Source organism: Psammomys obesus, unplaced genomic scaffold (assembly GCF_907164565.1).
Source record: "Psammomys obesus unplaced genomic scaffold, mPsaObe1.curated_primary_1811, whole genome shotgun sequence".
In the NCBI taxonomy this organism is placed as follows: Eukaryota; Metazoa; Chordata; class Mammalia; order Rodentia; family Muridae; genus Psammomys; species Psammomys obesus.
This window is the reverse complement of record NW_026596117.1, coordinates 27,017,560-27,033,668: the sequence shown is the minus strand read 5'-3', so window position 1 is coordinate 27,033,668 and position 16,109 is coordinate 27,017,560. Positions and strand designations below refer to the sequence as shown.

General features: G+C 46.1%; 1 protein-coding gene across 4 annotated transcripts in view; it reads right to left on the bottom strand.

The window, feature by feature from the left end:
• The window catches only part of Ntrk2 (neurotrophic receptor tyrosine kinase 2), a 297,297-nt gene that overhangs the window by 157,702 nt on the left and 123,486 nt on the right, over window positions 1-16,109 (bottom strand). The window lies entirely within an intron of this gene.

Genomic DNA, 16,109 nt, shown 5'->3' with positions numbered 1-16,109 from the left:
AGAAGAAGAAGAAGAAGAAGAAGAAGAAGAAGAAGAAGAAGAAGAAGGTCTAAAACTGCCAAAGACACTCAAAATCATCACCTGGCCACACAATCTGACTTCAGCAGTGTCAGCCATGACATCTGTTAAAACCTCCCAGATCCTAGTCTGCACTCTTCAAGTAATCATGCCAGTACTCTTCCTATTCATTATTAATTTGCTCAGAAACTAACCATTGACTGTCTGATAGGTGCCAAATAGTAAATAAATGTAATGAAAGTAAAACAACCACATCATCCCTCAGTCTGGTAAATTTAGTGCCTTTATTCTTGAAATGTGGCCTGCAAACTCTATCTTTGATTATTAAATTCCATTCTTTTGGACAAATAAATACACATTAGGGTTCTTCCTTGGGACACATACTATATGGTTCACTCTATTCATATAATTTTATTTTTTTTCTATTAGAGTTTAAGGACTCTTTGCAATTCCGTTCTTTATCTTTTCCCATGAGCTTCATAACAATTACAATATAAGTAAGTCAAGTACTTTTCTCATGGAAATGCTCAATAAATGTCCCAATGAAATGTTTGAAAAGAGACAGACAACAGTAGAAACTGTCTTACTGTTTTCTACTGGTTCCAGAATTTCTGAGACATCTGTTCTTTCCCTTGTCATAATTGTCTCCAAGTTTTATTTATCAACTTTATTTATGTATTTATATATTTATTTATTTATTTCCAATCTAATTTTATACATATATATTGAATAGAGAGAGAGAATATATAGATGCATACATACATATTTCAATCTTGTTTCCTTACTACACTTCAAACATCAAATACAGGGCCTGGTTAAATTAGGCATTACATAAATAGCCAATTAATAAAAGAAAAGATGGTTGCACTCTAACTAGCACCTTGCAGTATTCAGTGAAAAGGCAAATTCAATGTAAGTGGGGTTAGATCTGCAGTGGCTCACCTCTCTTCTCTTCAGAGACCTGGGCTCCCTCACCTTCCCACCCTGCTGTTTGTTTCTGCTTATGCAAGGTGGGCAGACATGGCACTTGATCCATGCAGAATGTTAACACCCATCAGGGTGACTCACTTCCTTTGCCCCTGCCAGGGTGACCCAGACACAAGTGCGGTGAGCTTCTGGCTCCAGAGACAGTAGCATGAGCCAGCCCCTCAACCCATGTACACTGTATGGTGAAAGAGAAATGATCTTTTCTGCTTTAAAAATCATGGCTTTCCCCTCGAATTTGTGTGTGTGTGTGTGTGTGTGTGTGTGTGTGTGTGTCTGTAGAAATAGAGGGATTTTTACCAACCATTTTTGATTGGATTTAAGGCCTGCTCCACCAAATAGAATCCATTCCTTAGACTATTAATAAGGCTAAGAACCTTGAGGCCAGAGTCCCCATGGGCCCAAGGGGAAAACCTACTACAATTATTCTGCAAAATGAACATAGCAATAAGACAATAACTTGTCTTATTGACATATCACCATATCCACAGATGTCCTATAGATGTTCATATCTGTAGATTATCACATCCATATAGCAATATGCTCCTACTGACATATTACTATATCCATAGATCAGCGTGCATCACTCAACCCGCATCAGAGAAGCTTCTTCGGAGACCTAGAACTGCTCAAATGCAGAGAATGAGAGGTTTTGGACTGCTAGGCACTACATGGGGTGTCTATGCCACACCCCTCTCCTCAAGTCTCAAGGATTCATGTGGAAGAGAGAGAGAAAAGACTGTCACAGTCAGTGGTGATTTCAGGTTTTCCAGACACAGAGGAGCAGATGTACATACGACCTCACAGCAGTTTTTGCAGTATGCATGAGGCCTGCACAAGCCATGCCAGAAACAACCAACGTGGAGAGGGGGAGGAGGGCACAAAGCCCCGCCCCCACCTTAGGGGTAATGGCCTTTGATTGCTGCTGGCAGAGGCCAAGCCCATTTTCTTCCATGCTGTGACACCCAGTGTACTGACCATACTCCATGGCAAGCCTCGTGCCCAAGATCAATCATCCAATACACACTGGACTTGGTGGGAGGAGGATAGAGAAGGGGGAAAGAGGGAGGGAGAGAGTGTGCATGCATTTAGGTGACTAGAGATAGGAAGGTGGAGGTAGATGTGGAAGGAATTGGGGGAGGGGTAAATAGGATCAAAAAAACATTGTTTGAGAGTCTCAAGGGGGGGGGGAACATTTTAGAAACTTGTACTGAAATGCAAATACTGTGGAGCATCCACGTCAATCACTGAAAGGTACTACTGTGTTGGCCATTTTTCCTGAGCTCTCATTCTGATCTAGCCTTTGAATCGATGCAATAGAATCTCTTAAGTGTATATCTTTATTATTTGGGGACAATTTGACAAGTTTTAAGTCAGAGATGGCTTGGATGCAAAAAGTGGGTAACTGAACTGTTCCCTGCTACTGCTGTGTACAATGTCCAGGGGCTGACTCCGGCTCAGGTCTTTGGCTTTCTTGAAAGATCTCCTAAATTTTCATTAAATTGCTGCCAAAAGCTGTGTTCTAAGAAATTTCTAGGTAATTGTCCGTAGTCGGCCCCAAACCAAATGTCGCTCCTGGTCCTCCAGTTCATGAAATGATGTAGCTGCAGCATGGAGGAAGCATGGCTAAATATTCCTCACGGTGTCTGTTGGAATCTACTCATGCACATCTATTCTCAGAGACAAAATAAAAAAAAAACACTTAATTAGAAATGCTGGGATTACAATTTTGTTGTAATGTATGGAATGAATGTTGTATGCATAAAATCATGTTAAAAGTCTCACCTCTGGCATGACTGTATTTGGAGATGAGGTATCATAAGAGCTGCTCCTAATTCAGTAGGGTTGTTGGCCCTTCTGAAAGGAAATGCCGGTTTCCTCAGTTGCTAAACTAAAACTCCACAACCAAGGAAACTTTTAGGACGAAGCCTTGTTGCTGCTCATGCTTCCAAAATGATACAAGTCCATCCCGGCCGGGAAGCATGGAAGCAAGCTGCAGGCGTGGACACCTGAGAAGGAAGCCGTGAGCTCACCTCCTCAAGGCAAGCATGAAGGAAGCTCTGCACAGGAAGTGGGGTGAGGCTCTAAATCCAGACCCACCCATGGTGACATACTTCCTCCAGCAGGCCTACCTCCCAAAGGTCCCACGGCTCCGCTAACAGCGCCGCCAGCTGTGGACCATGAACCACGTGTTCCTGTGTCTCAGCCCAAGGGGGACCTCTCTAATTCTAACCACACCAGGAGCCACAGAGAACAGGCCACGATGACACAGCAACAAGTTGGCCATCTGCAAACCAGGAAGATCAGGGACTGGAGCGGCAACTGCTTTGGCAACTTGTAGCCTCCAGAATCATAGGAGAGCAAACATCTGGCATTAAGTGCCCCCTGCTTCTCCCTTCTGGTAGGGCAGCCTGAACAGACTGTCTTTTTTTTTTTTTCTTATTTTGAGACAGATATCATATAACCCAGCCTGCCTTCAGATTCCCCATGAAGCCTAGATTGACTGCCTTAGTTTGGGTTTTATCGCTGCGAAGAGATGCCAGGACCAAAGCAGCTCTTATAAAGGAAAATGTTTAGTTGGAGCTGGCTTACAGCTCGGAGGTTTAGTCCATTATGATCATGGTGGGAAGCCTGGTGGCACACAGGCAGACATGGTGCTGGAGAAGGAGCTGAGAGTTCCACATCTGGATAGACACCCGGCAGGAAGAGACACCAGGACTAGCTTGAGCATCTGAAACTTCAAAATTCTCCCCTACTGACATACTTCCTCCAACAAAGCCACACCTACTCCACCAAGGCTACACTTCCTAATAAAATAAAAGTGTCACTCCCTGGTGGTGTGGTGACCAAGCATTCAAATCTTTGTGCCCGTGGGAGCCATTCTTACTCAAACCGCCACAATGACATGAATTTCTTCCATCTCCATCTTCCAAGTAGAGGGACTACAAGTCCTGGGCCAACTTGCACTGTTTATCCAGTGCTGCAAACTAAACCCAGAGTTTCACACACATCAGGCAGGGCTCTGCCCACGGATCTGCATCCCAGCCCTGCTGTTGTGACGGCCAGCCCGCATCTCCTTCCTCCTCAGTAGCTAATGACTTTCATCTGGTTACTGCCTACAAACTGCCAGTGTGATCCAAGGTAGTACAAATGGCCCAGGAAGAAATAATAGATCAACATAACTCCAGCTCTGCCCACAGGGTTGATGAATGGGCCGATGGGTAAAACTGACCTGACAGAAACAGCCTTGAAAGTGTGTATGATTGCTGAAGCTAATGACGCATGCTTCTAGGACTTCATGTAAAGATAGAGCACAGGAAAATGGACACCGGTCCTCAAGCTTGTCTCCGTGTTGAGGCAAACAATGAAAAGGAGCCAAAAGACACATCCTGGCCTCAGGGCTTTGGCCTTGGGTCAAGTCAAGTCCAAAGCGTGGGATTTACTCCTCCATGATATATTTATTTGAAGCGATAAATCCTCATTATTGTTAAAACCAATTGTAACTGCAAGATGCCAAACTAAGAGAGAGGCAAGGCAACAGCTGTCTTATTTTCAGAGAATGACTTCCGCATCCCCCGCCACCCCGGGCCAGAGTAAATGGAGGCCATATTCTGGAGGTCCTTTATGGACCTGTGCTTCCTTAGCACTGGTGCTGGCCTGGCCTGTTATGGAGGCATAAATGTCCTGTTCTTCAACAGCGCTGAGTTTTCAACGACTTTGAGTCCCCTGGAGATGGAAGGACAGCCTATTTTGGTAATTTCCATGGGAATGAATAGACCTATACTCCAGCTATTCAAATATTTAACTAGCTCTTTTGTTGTTGTTTTGAATCCCGACAAGCTGCAGCTGCCTTCGTGTGTGTTGTGCCTTTAAGGGGCTTGCTGATTCAGTAGGATCCTGCGAATGCATCAATTAGCCTTCACTCATTTTCCCAGGCCTAGGAAGAAATGAGTGTTGGCACCTTCAGTTGCTGGGAACGATGTGAGTCTTGAGGTTACCTGATAAACAGAGGTTCGAAATGGTCGGAACCGCCAGCCTTTCGATGGGCAGCTTTGCACTGGCAGCAGCTTGTGAGATTAATTTATTGGCGATCACTACTGGCAGGCAAATGAAACCTAGGCACTGGATTAAAGCATACGGGGGGGGGGGGGGGGGGGGGGGGGCAGCGTGGGAGACAGGCCACTAATCAGCAAGGTACATGAGTTAGAAGAGGGAAAGGGGCCAGAGAGAAGAAAATGTTATGGAAGAGTGGGAAATGATTTATCATCTTTAATATATACCATCTAAGCTCAATCTCTAGAAGTGCTGTAGGCCTCTGTGTTATGAGGACTCTGGCAGTAAACTCTTCTTCACTAAAGTGAAGGATGCTTCTGGGGGAAATAAAGAATCATGAAAAATGAACTGACTGCAAAGGAAAATAAAAGCGTTTGGCTTGAAATTAAACTTCCACGTGCTTCTCTTTAAATGATTTAGAAATATAGCTTTTGCTGGGGAAAGGTTGCTCCCCACCCTTTGGGTGGAGAGGAAGATGGGAGCCACTTTCAGAAGGGCCGATTTTTCAGACCATTTTTGAAATGAGAGGAATATAGGAAAATGGTCTTCCAGGTGAGTAAAGGCTTTCAGTTTAACTGTTAGCCCTTTAAAACATTATTCACTAAGAATCCTTGAGCCTTGGAAGCTTGTGGCTCCGCAGTGAAACGCCAGCAACTTTAGAAGTTAGGAGGATTAAAGCCATTAGGCTAAGAACTGTATAAAATACGACATTCTTTCTTCTTTTAGTATTTAATCTTCTTGAATCCTTCTGTTTTTCAATGCAAGTAATTACAAATGCCAAGTTTAGGAACACTTCCCTTTCTGTGTCACATCCCTCCCCGGCTTGTCAGGTGTGTGGTACCATCCAGCTGCAGCCATGTTCTTCAGAGCCTGCTCAGAAATACTAGTGTTTACAGCAAATGGGCCAAGCAAGAAGAGGTATCAAAGCGTAGCCATCCTTAGACAACACAACAGGATAGGAGTAGGGAGTTCATTTTGTCCCCTCCTCCATTTCTCCGCTATAAGGCTTCTCTGGTTTATGCCGCATGTCGGCGAAACCTACAGTATGCTTCTTGACATAGAAACTGCAGTGGTCATTTCGATGACAACTGGACTGTATTAAAAAATGGGAGGGGAATCAGTGATGGTCCAGATGATATCCTGAGACCTCTGACCTAATCAGTGGATTCACCCCTTCACATGTCCCTGACTTAGTAACATTACTGGGACATGGTGAAGGGTACAGGGTAGAGTCTAACCCAGAGAAAGGTCACCAGAGGCATGTCCTCAGGGCTGACATCTTGCCCTGACCCTTCATGTGTCTCTATTCTCTCTGCTCACTTCTTGTGCTCCCAGAAGGGAAGAACGACCTCTTGACCTCTTACACAGGCTCCTGCTGCCATGAGGTTCCGTCCAAACACAGGGGCCCAAAGGAGTGTAGATGGACGCTCTAGCATAAAACCGAGCCAAGGTAAATCCTTTCTCCCTTAAGGTCTTTCTTTTAGGTATTTTCATCCCAGCAACCTAAAAGTAACCAACACAGAGAACTTCACTGTAGTCCCAGCTGGCTTGCTTCTGCTGAGGTACAGCCACTGCTCTGACTAGGCCTCTCCAGGTCCCACGCGTTTGCTGCCAGGGCCTGTTCTACCTTTGTCCCATCCCTTCCCCCCCGCTCTAGTCCATCTTCCTTGATACAGCTAGGAGAAACAGACTTTCTGAAATGCTGCTGAGACACACCCCATTTGTAGACACGTGGAACACTGCCCTCATGCCACAGCACGATATCCAGACTCTCAGCCAGCTCTTATTTTCCCTTTTCCCTGCTCTCGTGTCATGTCCTAGCAACTGAAACTGTGATTGACAGCTCTAGACTCCCATGATGCTGTGACCTGCCTCTGAGTCTTGTCAATGCCGGGGCTCTTCCTAATTTTCCCTCTCATCTTTTATTCTCTGGAGTCGCCTTCAGAAGGCATCTCCTGATCATTTCAGGTAGGATTGTTTTTCTTCTCTACTCATAAAAATCTCTTGGCAGATTTCAGTTTTAACTGCATATTACAACCGTCTGTGTCCCTGATGACAAGAAGCCTTTGGCATTTATTTTAATCCCTCTGCCATTTGTAGGAAAAACATCCATCTTTCCTGAAACAGCCCTGCCCAGTGCTGACACCCTGCAGCCTCAGCTGGTACACTCAAAAGCTGTCGCTTTCAGGCGAGGCGAGGCTGCACGTACACTACCACCAGAGACCACTCGTGTGAGCTCTGGCACTTCACCTTCAAGACCCCCTTGGAAGAAAGCAACCAGCTCTGACAAAAAGAACATGACGTGCCTTCATAACCATCCAGGGCATGCAACGCTCACTTGAGCAGTTCACCCGCCTTTCAGTCAGACCCTGGGAGGAAGAGCAGCACACACTACCTCTAAGGGGCGGAGGTCAGGGGAGAAAATGGGTAACAGTTCCCTCCATCCATCAACGGAGCCTGCATTTTGGAGGAGAGACAGACAACTGACGACACAGCAGTGACAAATCAGTAGCAGTTTGTGGAGGTTGGGCTGGAGACTAGAGAGATAGGCCCAGCTAGCTCGGATGTGGCTTCAGAGTCATATGACTAGAGAACTGCCCCAGAGAAGGGAAACAGCTAGGGAGCACAGGGGATCTGTCACCAAAGTGGGAAACAGAGAATAGAACAGTCTAGATGTGAAATAAAGAAGACATGTGGAAAAAAAAATCAAAGCTGAGTCATTCCCTGCAGGCAAGGAGAGAGGGGCAAAGCAGTAATCTGGCAACTTGGACCCCTGAAAGCTTGGTTTGAATGAACTTGAGGAAGGGAGGTGGGTGAAAGGGAGAGGGGGCAGCATCCCTTTCTGGAGATGACTGCAGAGGCAAGGCAAGCTAAATGGAGGAGGAATTTTCTCAGGCCCGCAGTTTCTGTTTTTGGAGAGTATGAGTGTGCATGGGTTTAGCAACAGATGAGAAACATCCTGTAGAGAGGAAATTTCACGTTTCAAATGAAAGGCGAGGCAACGGCGTACAGCAGGCAAAGGGGGCAGAATTCAGTGCCCAGGGGAAAGACTGTGGTGGGAGTCAGGGCTGTGGCTACCTGTACACGTGGTGGGGCTTGGGTGGTGGGGCTGACAGAGCTTCTGTTTAGACAACTCTGGTTTTCCTGAATGGTAGCCAGTGCATACAGACCCAAAGACAGAACAAAGGAAGACAAGAACGGGGAGAGAAAGTTTAAAGGAAAGTGTGCGTCAGTACGTGCAGCCTAGAGAGTCGGAGGACTGGTAACCTCAGAGTCATAGAGGGTTTGCATAGGTAAAAACACTCACCCACGGAGAGATGGGTGACAACATGGCCTGTGGGCCATTTACGGAAGCCGGACTGGGAATTGTCCCTAATAAGCAAGGATGTGTTATTTTATTCAAAAATCTTTAAGAAGGAAGTAAAGGCACGGACAAAAGGAAGAGGAAAAGGGTGTCGGAAGAAGGGGAGAGACCCTGCATACATGGGTCTTCAGATGAGGGTCCCGAGATGCCGAGACCCTGCTGGGTGAAAGAACGCTTCACCTGGTAGAGATGTGGGTCAGCGTGTAAGGCCAGAGTGTGAGTCTCAGGTTTTGAATCACATTTCTACCTAGGCCACTTAGCCACAATCATGGGCCAAGGGTGCAGACTGTTGGGCTCCAACATTGAGTCAGTGAGCACAACTGCCAATGGGAGTGAGGGCACAGTAAAGCCATTTGAAAGTCGGAGTTCAGATTTGCTCTCCTCTGTGGCCTCCATCATTTCAGGTTTTCAGGAGTGTGTTTTGAGTCTTCTGTTGAGAAATTGTGAGACAAGCACATGAGAACAGCCTCAGGGCTTCACACATAAATGTTATCTGGCAAAGACACCCATTAGCTTGACCACCAAACCACAAATGGACAGCAATAAATAATACATAGTCATTCCAGCTCGAATGCGTGTTAATTAGCACAGTCATCGGAGGTGAGGTCATTTATTTTTCAAAGGATTAATGAAATGGAGTCTCTGCTGTCACCTAAGGTGTTTGTGGACCTCCGTGCTCCCCCCCTTCTTTACATCTTATCCAAGTCTTAGCAAAAGACATTTGAGTTTCTCTTTTTGAGTGAGACATTCATTTTACTGTAACTATGCACTGACTGTAAAAGCTTTTTTTCCTTCTTTTGAGACAGGGTGTCTTGAAACCCAGGCTTGTCTACAGCTCTCCCTGTAGCCAAGGATGACAATGAACTTCCAATCATCATACTTCCTACTCCTGGGAAATTAATAAAAGTTTATAAGATAAAACATACTACATGAGAAGAAAAGTATATAGATACGTATATCCAACTTGCTTGGACTTTTATCAGTAAATATGCAACAAAATATTCCTCCATAAAATATACACTTGCTTCATGGAGAAAACTCGGAAAATGTAGAAAGTAGACAAAAATTAAAACTATGATCTTATGATCCATAGTCACTAATGTTCTGATTTTATAATTTTTACTGTGCAAAAAAAACAAAAAAAAACAAAAACAAAAACAAAAACATTTGGAATCATAGTATACAATGACCAAATGCTGAAGCTAGTCTTTGTTATACATCATGAGACTGCTCTTTAGTCTTTGTGATTTTGACATCATCAGCTAATCACTCTGGTTTTACTGGGTATCAGGGATCTTCATCTTTTGTTTTGTGAGAGTGATGGCATTATATAGGTAGCTTCCTATCTGGCCACTTTCTTCTCTCTTTTTGAGTAGTTGTTGTTGATGATGATGATTATAACTGTTCTTTTCCTGTTTTGCCCTTACATTTTTTAACATTATTGCCGACATATAGGTGAAGGATGCCATACTGTATTTTTATTTACCATATAACCCAGGCGATGGACTCTTCAGATGACTATTGAACTATTATTGAAATAATAAATTATTATTATTATTATATATTAATACTGTGCCCCTCCCATGGGTAAGCACCTGTTCTAGTTTCATCTCTGTGGCTATGGTAAAGCACTGACCAAAAGGAATGTGGGGAGGAAAGGGTTCATTTGGGTGACAGGACCCAATCACAGTCCATCACAGACGGAAGGCAGGGAAGAACCTAACCAGGAACCTGGAGGCAGGAACCGAAGTAGACGTGGGGAAACACTGCTTCCTGGCTTGCTTCATGGCTTGCTCAGCCTGCTCTCCTACACACCCCAGGACCACCTGCTCAGGGCGAGCACTGCCAACAGTGCCAACAGTGAGCTGCTCCCTCCTACATCAGTTTGCAGTTAAGAAAATGCCCACATACATCCACATACGTGCCTATAGGCCAATCTAAAGGAAGCAGTTCCCAGCTGCGGGTCCTTCCTCCATCGTGTGTCACACTGACATGAAAGGCTAATCCTCACAGCCTCTTCTGTTCATGTTAGGCCTCACCCTGTCAGCACAAGTGTTGATGTTGCAGGAATGCATGTGTGTCCTGTCAGCCCAAGTGCAGATGCTGATGTCACAGGAATGCATGTGGGCTTCAGACTTCAGTGAGAAATCCAGGAGTGGAGTCACCATGAAGTGTGATGGAGACCATTCCTATCCTTCACAGCATTTTTATCATACAAAGGAAGAATTCTGCTATTATTAGTCCACCAATTTTTATAAGAAAAGTTATTTAGTTTTATCAACATGTAATTTAATGCAGACAACTAAAGCAAGCTTCTTTTGTGCTTCAGTACTGGACATCGAAGTGGCATGGGGTACTGGGTTCCCAGTCATCACAGTGACATGGAGTTGTTCTGTCACTGTTGGTCCGGATATGGGGCCATGTTAGCTTTAACTAAAGCCTTCCTGCTGAGCACCAGTGTAGACATTCACGGAAGATATGCTGGCTCAGGCACAATCCCTTAAGCACATGTCCTGCATGAGCAAATGGCTCCAAGGCAGAGCTGACTATTCTTATGTATATGTAAGGCCCAGAATATCAGTCCTGTTTGTAATGTGGCAGAATTAGGGTATGTATCCTAGGCAGCCCAACATTAGAGCTGGCCAATGACTACAACAACCAACCCCCTAGCTTGAGTCATAGCCTCACCCCTGGACACCCAGAGGTAGCCCTGCGATGGTCCAGTAAGTTCTCTCGGGAGTTTTATCACCTCTAAGAGACTAACAGGAGAAAGAGCACCCCCAAACCATTCCAAGGGCCTGGGGAAAGTAAGCATGGTTCCATACAACATAAGATAATACTATATTATCCTAAAAAGTTATAACACTGTGCTCTGGTGTCATCTAATAGAGTAATAAGCGTGTTATCTCAATTAGAATCCAGGTCCCCTGAGGCCCTTTTGCTCATCACTTTATGCTCACTGCCATGGGCTCTAAGTACCTGTGGGCTCTTGATGATCACTGCATTTAATGTGATTTAACCCAAGAGCGCCTCTGTTCTCCTTGACCTGGGTGTCTCAGTTCCCCATACGGCTACTCCTTTCAGACAGACACCTCAGCATCGGCCATCTTTTTTCTAATAACGTGGGTCATGAGTGTGGACAGGGCAGACCACAGCAAAGGCCAGGCCAGTCTGTACTTGCCTTTCTGTACAGCTGGAGGTAATTTTCAGCCCCCTATTAGAATCTGAAAAGTAACCGTGCTATTAATAAAATGTTCAAAATGCGTGAGCACATTTGAACAGTTTTATTTCCACCATAAGGCTAACTCAAAACGTTTTGGCAAAGAACAGAGCTACAGCATTTGCTCAAGCAGCAAGGAACTCCACTTTCCCAGACGCTGTTCAAAGGAAGCTGGAGAGGCCTGGGAGGTGGCCTTGAGTCCAGCCCTCTTATCCTGCAAGCACAAGAACCCCTGATGCCCTCGGAGCATCTTCATCTTGCTGTTTCATCTTGCCAATTGTTTTGCATATTACATTAGATTAGGAATTGCTGGCATTGCAGCGAAGATGCAGCAATGGCCTCAAGCAAGCTCTGTGAGACGCTGAAGAGAGATATCATACACAGCTTACATACTCTTTCTTTTCAAAGTATTTCCACACACGTGATTTCAGAATACTGGCCCATCACCTTGCTTTGCTGGGTCAGCCTACCCCTGCCATAACCCACAGGGCTACCTGTAACAATAACTTAAAAATCCAAATGCCCAGTTTTACAATATGAGGCAGCTTCGATTTTCTGCCAATGCAACGGGCCATCTTTGGATTTCTGTGGTTGATTGTTGTAATGTCTATCTGAATCTCACAGCAGCAGATTTAGCCACACCTTCCCTCCATGCAGAAGAACCCTTTATCTAAGAGTGAGCAATGACTGCCTGACAGTCAGGGGTAGTTTGACCAGCAGAATGCTGCTGAGCGCACACCGCCTCACGGCACAGCGTCGGCACACGCAGGCCCTGGAGCCATCATCCAGAATGCTGCTAATGATCGTGCAGTGAGGGAGGACAGGTACCTGACACGTGGCCAGGTGCTTAATAACTACTGATTGTGAATGGTGATGGCTGTCAATGCCACTTATGAAATAACCCACATTTGTTTTTATTATGTGCTTTAATTCATTCACTGTTTATTTCGTTATTTCCGTTGCGTGGGCATGCGCATGCCAGTGCCAGTGCACCAGTGTAGAGGCCAAAGGTCAACTCTCAAGAGTTGGCTTTCTCCTGTCTCTGTGTGGGCTCAGGGCATTGACTCAGGTCTTCAGTCTTGCTGGTAGGCACCTTTACCCTCTGAACTGTCCTATGAGACCCAAAAACTACAAGAGGGAAGATAGGTTAGGTAGGTTCATTTATGCCCTCACGTGAAATGCTGGGCTTTGAGTTGCTGGGGTCTCTGTTAAGGGGGGATGGGAGATTCCTAAACCAGTGAAGGAATGAGTAAGTAGCCATTGCCACTTTCTGTATTACAGAATATCACTTACCAAAAAAAGAAGACACAGACCACACACACTTAGGGATTTAAGAATTGCCAGTGTAAGAAAACCACTGCTCCTAGCAGGTTTTTCCCCGCTCCAGCTACATACTACATACAACTTCACACTAAAACTTTTAGTACTCAGAGCTGGATGAAATGAAATGTTTTTGTTCTTTAGCAAGATACCAAGAATGTTAGGATCTTTCCAATAAGGCATTAAGCCAAGCGTCAGCCTCCTGACACCTTGTTCCATGGAGGTGGCCGTGGGTACTAGCCACCATGGTGTCCCATGTCAAATTACAATCATCTCTCTCACTGCCTGACACTGAAGGGGTTTCTGAGTCTCGGAAGGATCATCCTGAGGGCAGAGCTAACCATCCAAGCCAGTGGGGATGAAGTCTGTGAGTGAAAGAAGCTCTCAGCTTAGACACAGTAAGGGCAGACAGCCCCGAGGGGCCCTAGAGCTCCAGGCTATGTGCTGACCCTGCTCCGGAGTCACTTCACCAGTCCAGCATAGGGCTGTTTGCTATCAGCTGGGGCTAGGGCAGATTCCACGCTCCGGCGAGCCTGGAGTCTGGGAGCAGCTATGTAAGCACAAGCCTGCTACTTCAAACTCACGCTCGCTTGACTTAACTTCCTGTGCTAGTAAGAAAACTACAGTACCCCCAGTGGGATATTAATTTCAGGCAAACAAATACTTTTGTGTAAATATTTTCCAAACTACTCTATGAGACACAATTATGCCAAATATGAATGTGTCTACCTGAAGCTTAGATTTAGATGTGTCTGTTTGCTGAACCCAGAAACCTTATTAAAGGCTCTTGTTTCTGCAGTGTCCTGTATGGAAATGCTGGCTTCTCACAGCTCAGTGAGAATTGTAGGGAGGTGACAGAATTCCACAGGCATTGTGGGCTTCCCATGACGGAGGTGTTCACGTGAACTGAGCATGCAGAAGCTCGTGTTCTTCCTCACCCGGGCCTTATGCTGCATTTCCCAGTCCTCACTGACCTCCAGAACCACCTGGGAAGCTTCTAGAACACTCACACCACAAGAGGTTGATATGCCTGAGACAGGGAGAGTTTTAAATGTTAACGGAAAGATCAACAAACTACCTGATTTATCAAGAGAGAACACGAGAAAGCCATGTGTGCGTATGTGTTCGCTTGTGTGTATGTGTGCGTGTATGATTGTGCAAGCATGTGTGTGTATGCACTTGTGTGTGTGTGCAGTGTGTGTGTGCATGTGTGTACCCTGAAGACATGCACGTAAGTGGATTGAATTTCTGGGTGTTCACGCTGTTATCTATAGCAGTCCTTCTTTCCATCCCACTCCCTTTCTCCTCCCCCTCTTCCTTTTCTCTTTTTCCTATTTTCTCACACAGATCACCAGAAGTACTGGTTTAGTTTCAGCAAATGCTACTTATCCTCAAGCCGGCCTGGAAGCTGCTGTCAGGTAGGGTATTTACAAACCACCCTGGTGACAAGAGCCTACCTCAGGCATTCCTGAGCTTTCTGTTAGGTATGAGCTCCAGGAAGAGCCTTATTAAAAACCTCTCCAGAGACTTCGGGTGGCCACAGTGCAGAATGAGGATCCTCACGCTTCAGTCTGCAGCAGAATTGTGGGGGAATGCTCCACATGTGTGGGCTCCCAACCCCAACCCATCACCACCACCGTGTGAGACCCCAGATATCTACCTGTGACCTAGGAGTTAGAGGAGTGCAGATAAGGCCGCAGGCTCCCACCTCGCCTGAGGCAGAACTTCACAGAGCCTGGATAGGTGAGGATAGGTGACCGAGCATGCATGCTCTGGGGCTGCCCCTTGGCCGTGGATGTTGGATGCTACCTTACGAACTGAACAGGAAAACCGTCTCCCCAGCGTCCCCCTTCTACCACCATTTCAGATCTGTGCTGGATCCGTCCAGAGGTGCATCTGTGTCCACGGGCTTTTTACTTTTTCAGAACTGAGGACCAACTAGGGAACCCTGTGTAGCGGGCAGAGAGTTCTGCTACTGAGCTATGCGCCCACCTCCAGCTGGCTTTTCCTGGAGGGGTGATGCAACGGAGCATGACCGTGGCACAAAGGAGAAATGAGGTTCCCTTCTATTTCTGGAGCTGGTGGCCTCATGCAACTGTCTGAGGGTTTCTAACCTCGGCCAGTGGTGGTATGCTGCCTGCCTGGGCAGGGACGTTCCCATGCACAGAGCACATATAAGAACAACACTCTACCATGAGACCACAGCAGACCTCAGTGGCTTCTCCCAAGTTACCGCAGCTCAACTTTTATGCATTTTCTCTATCCTCTGAGTTCAGCACATATGTCAGCTTCCCTGGGAATCTGTTTCTTGATCACTAGAGCAAGTGGCAGCTTCCCCATCCACATCGCCCACCTAGGTTTCTTAGACATCTCTGGTGAGAGTCACCTGACTCCGAATCACACTGTTCGTCTTGTGAGGCTGCCTGTGGGAATGTATGTTCACTCAAGGCGCTCTCCAGTTCTCTGAGCCTGTCTGAGATGCCCACCTTCCTTCTGAGGGCATCAAATGCTGGCACGCTCCACCCCCTCGTGATTGTTAATACAGCACGCCAAGGCCTCTGCTTGTTAAGAATCAATCACTCCTTCAGGTCAGAGAGGCCCTGAAGTCACATGAGGAGACCAGAATCTCTAGGCTTATGGGAGGCCATTTTCTGAACCTTATTTCATCTTTTGTTTTCTGGAAACAGTGACATGGGCAAAAGCCTTGCCTCTTTAGAAGCCTGTCGTACAACGTAAGAATTCATGCAACACTTGCCTGTGCTGACTGCACGTTCTCTGCCGTGTAGCAACCCTAGGCCCTGAAGTTGCCTCCTTTGTAGTATCAGGATCCTGCCCCCGAATTCTGAATCCTGAGCCCAAACATCTACTTGAGCTCTGGTGTGACTCTTACTAGCTTCCAGGCCACAGGTGTGCTTAGCAGCACTGCAAGCTCAGGTTCCTTGCTAATATCTCAGGTAGACGACAATGTCTACCCCACAGGGCTTTTGTGAGAAACTGTTGTCCTATTCGGAGACCCTACGTCACAGCCTAGTGTAAGGGAAGTGCCCTCCCAAACAACCTCCAACACGCTGGACCCTGGCAGAGGAGACACATCATTCTGTCACACCCAGCAGTGAACCCACAAACACACAGAGACACATATACCCCCCC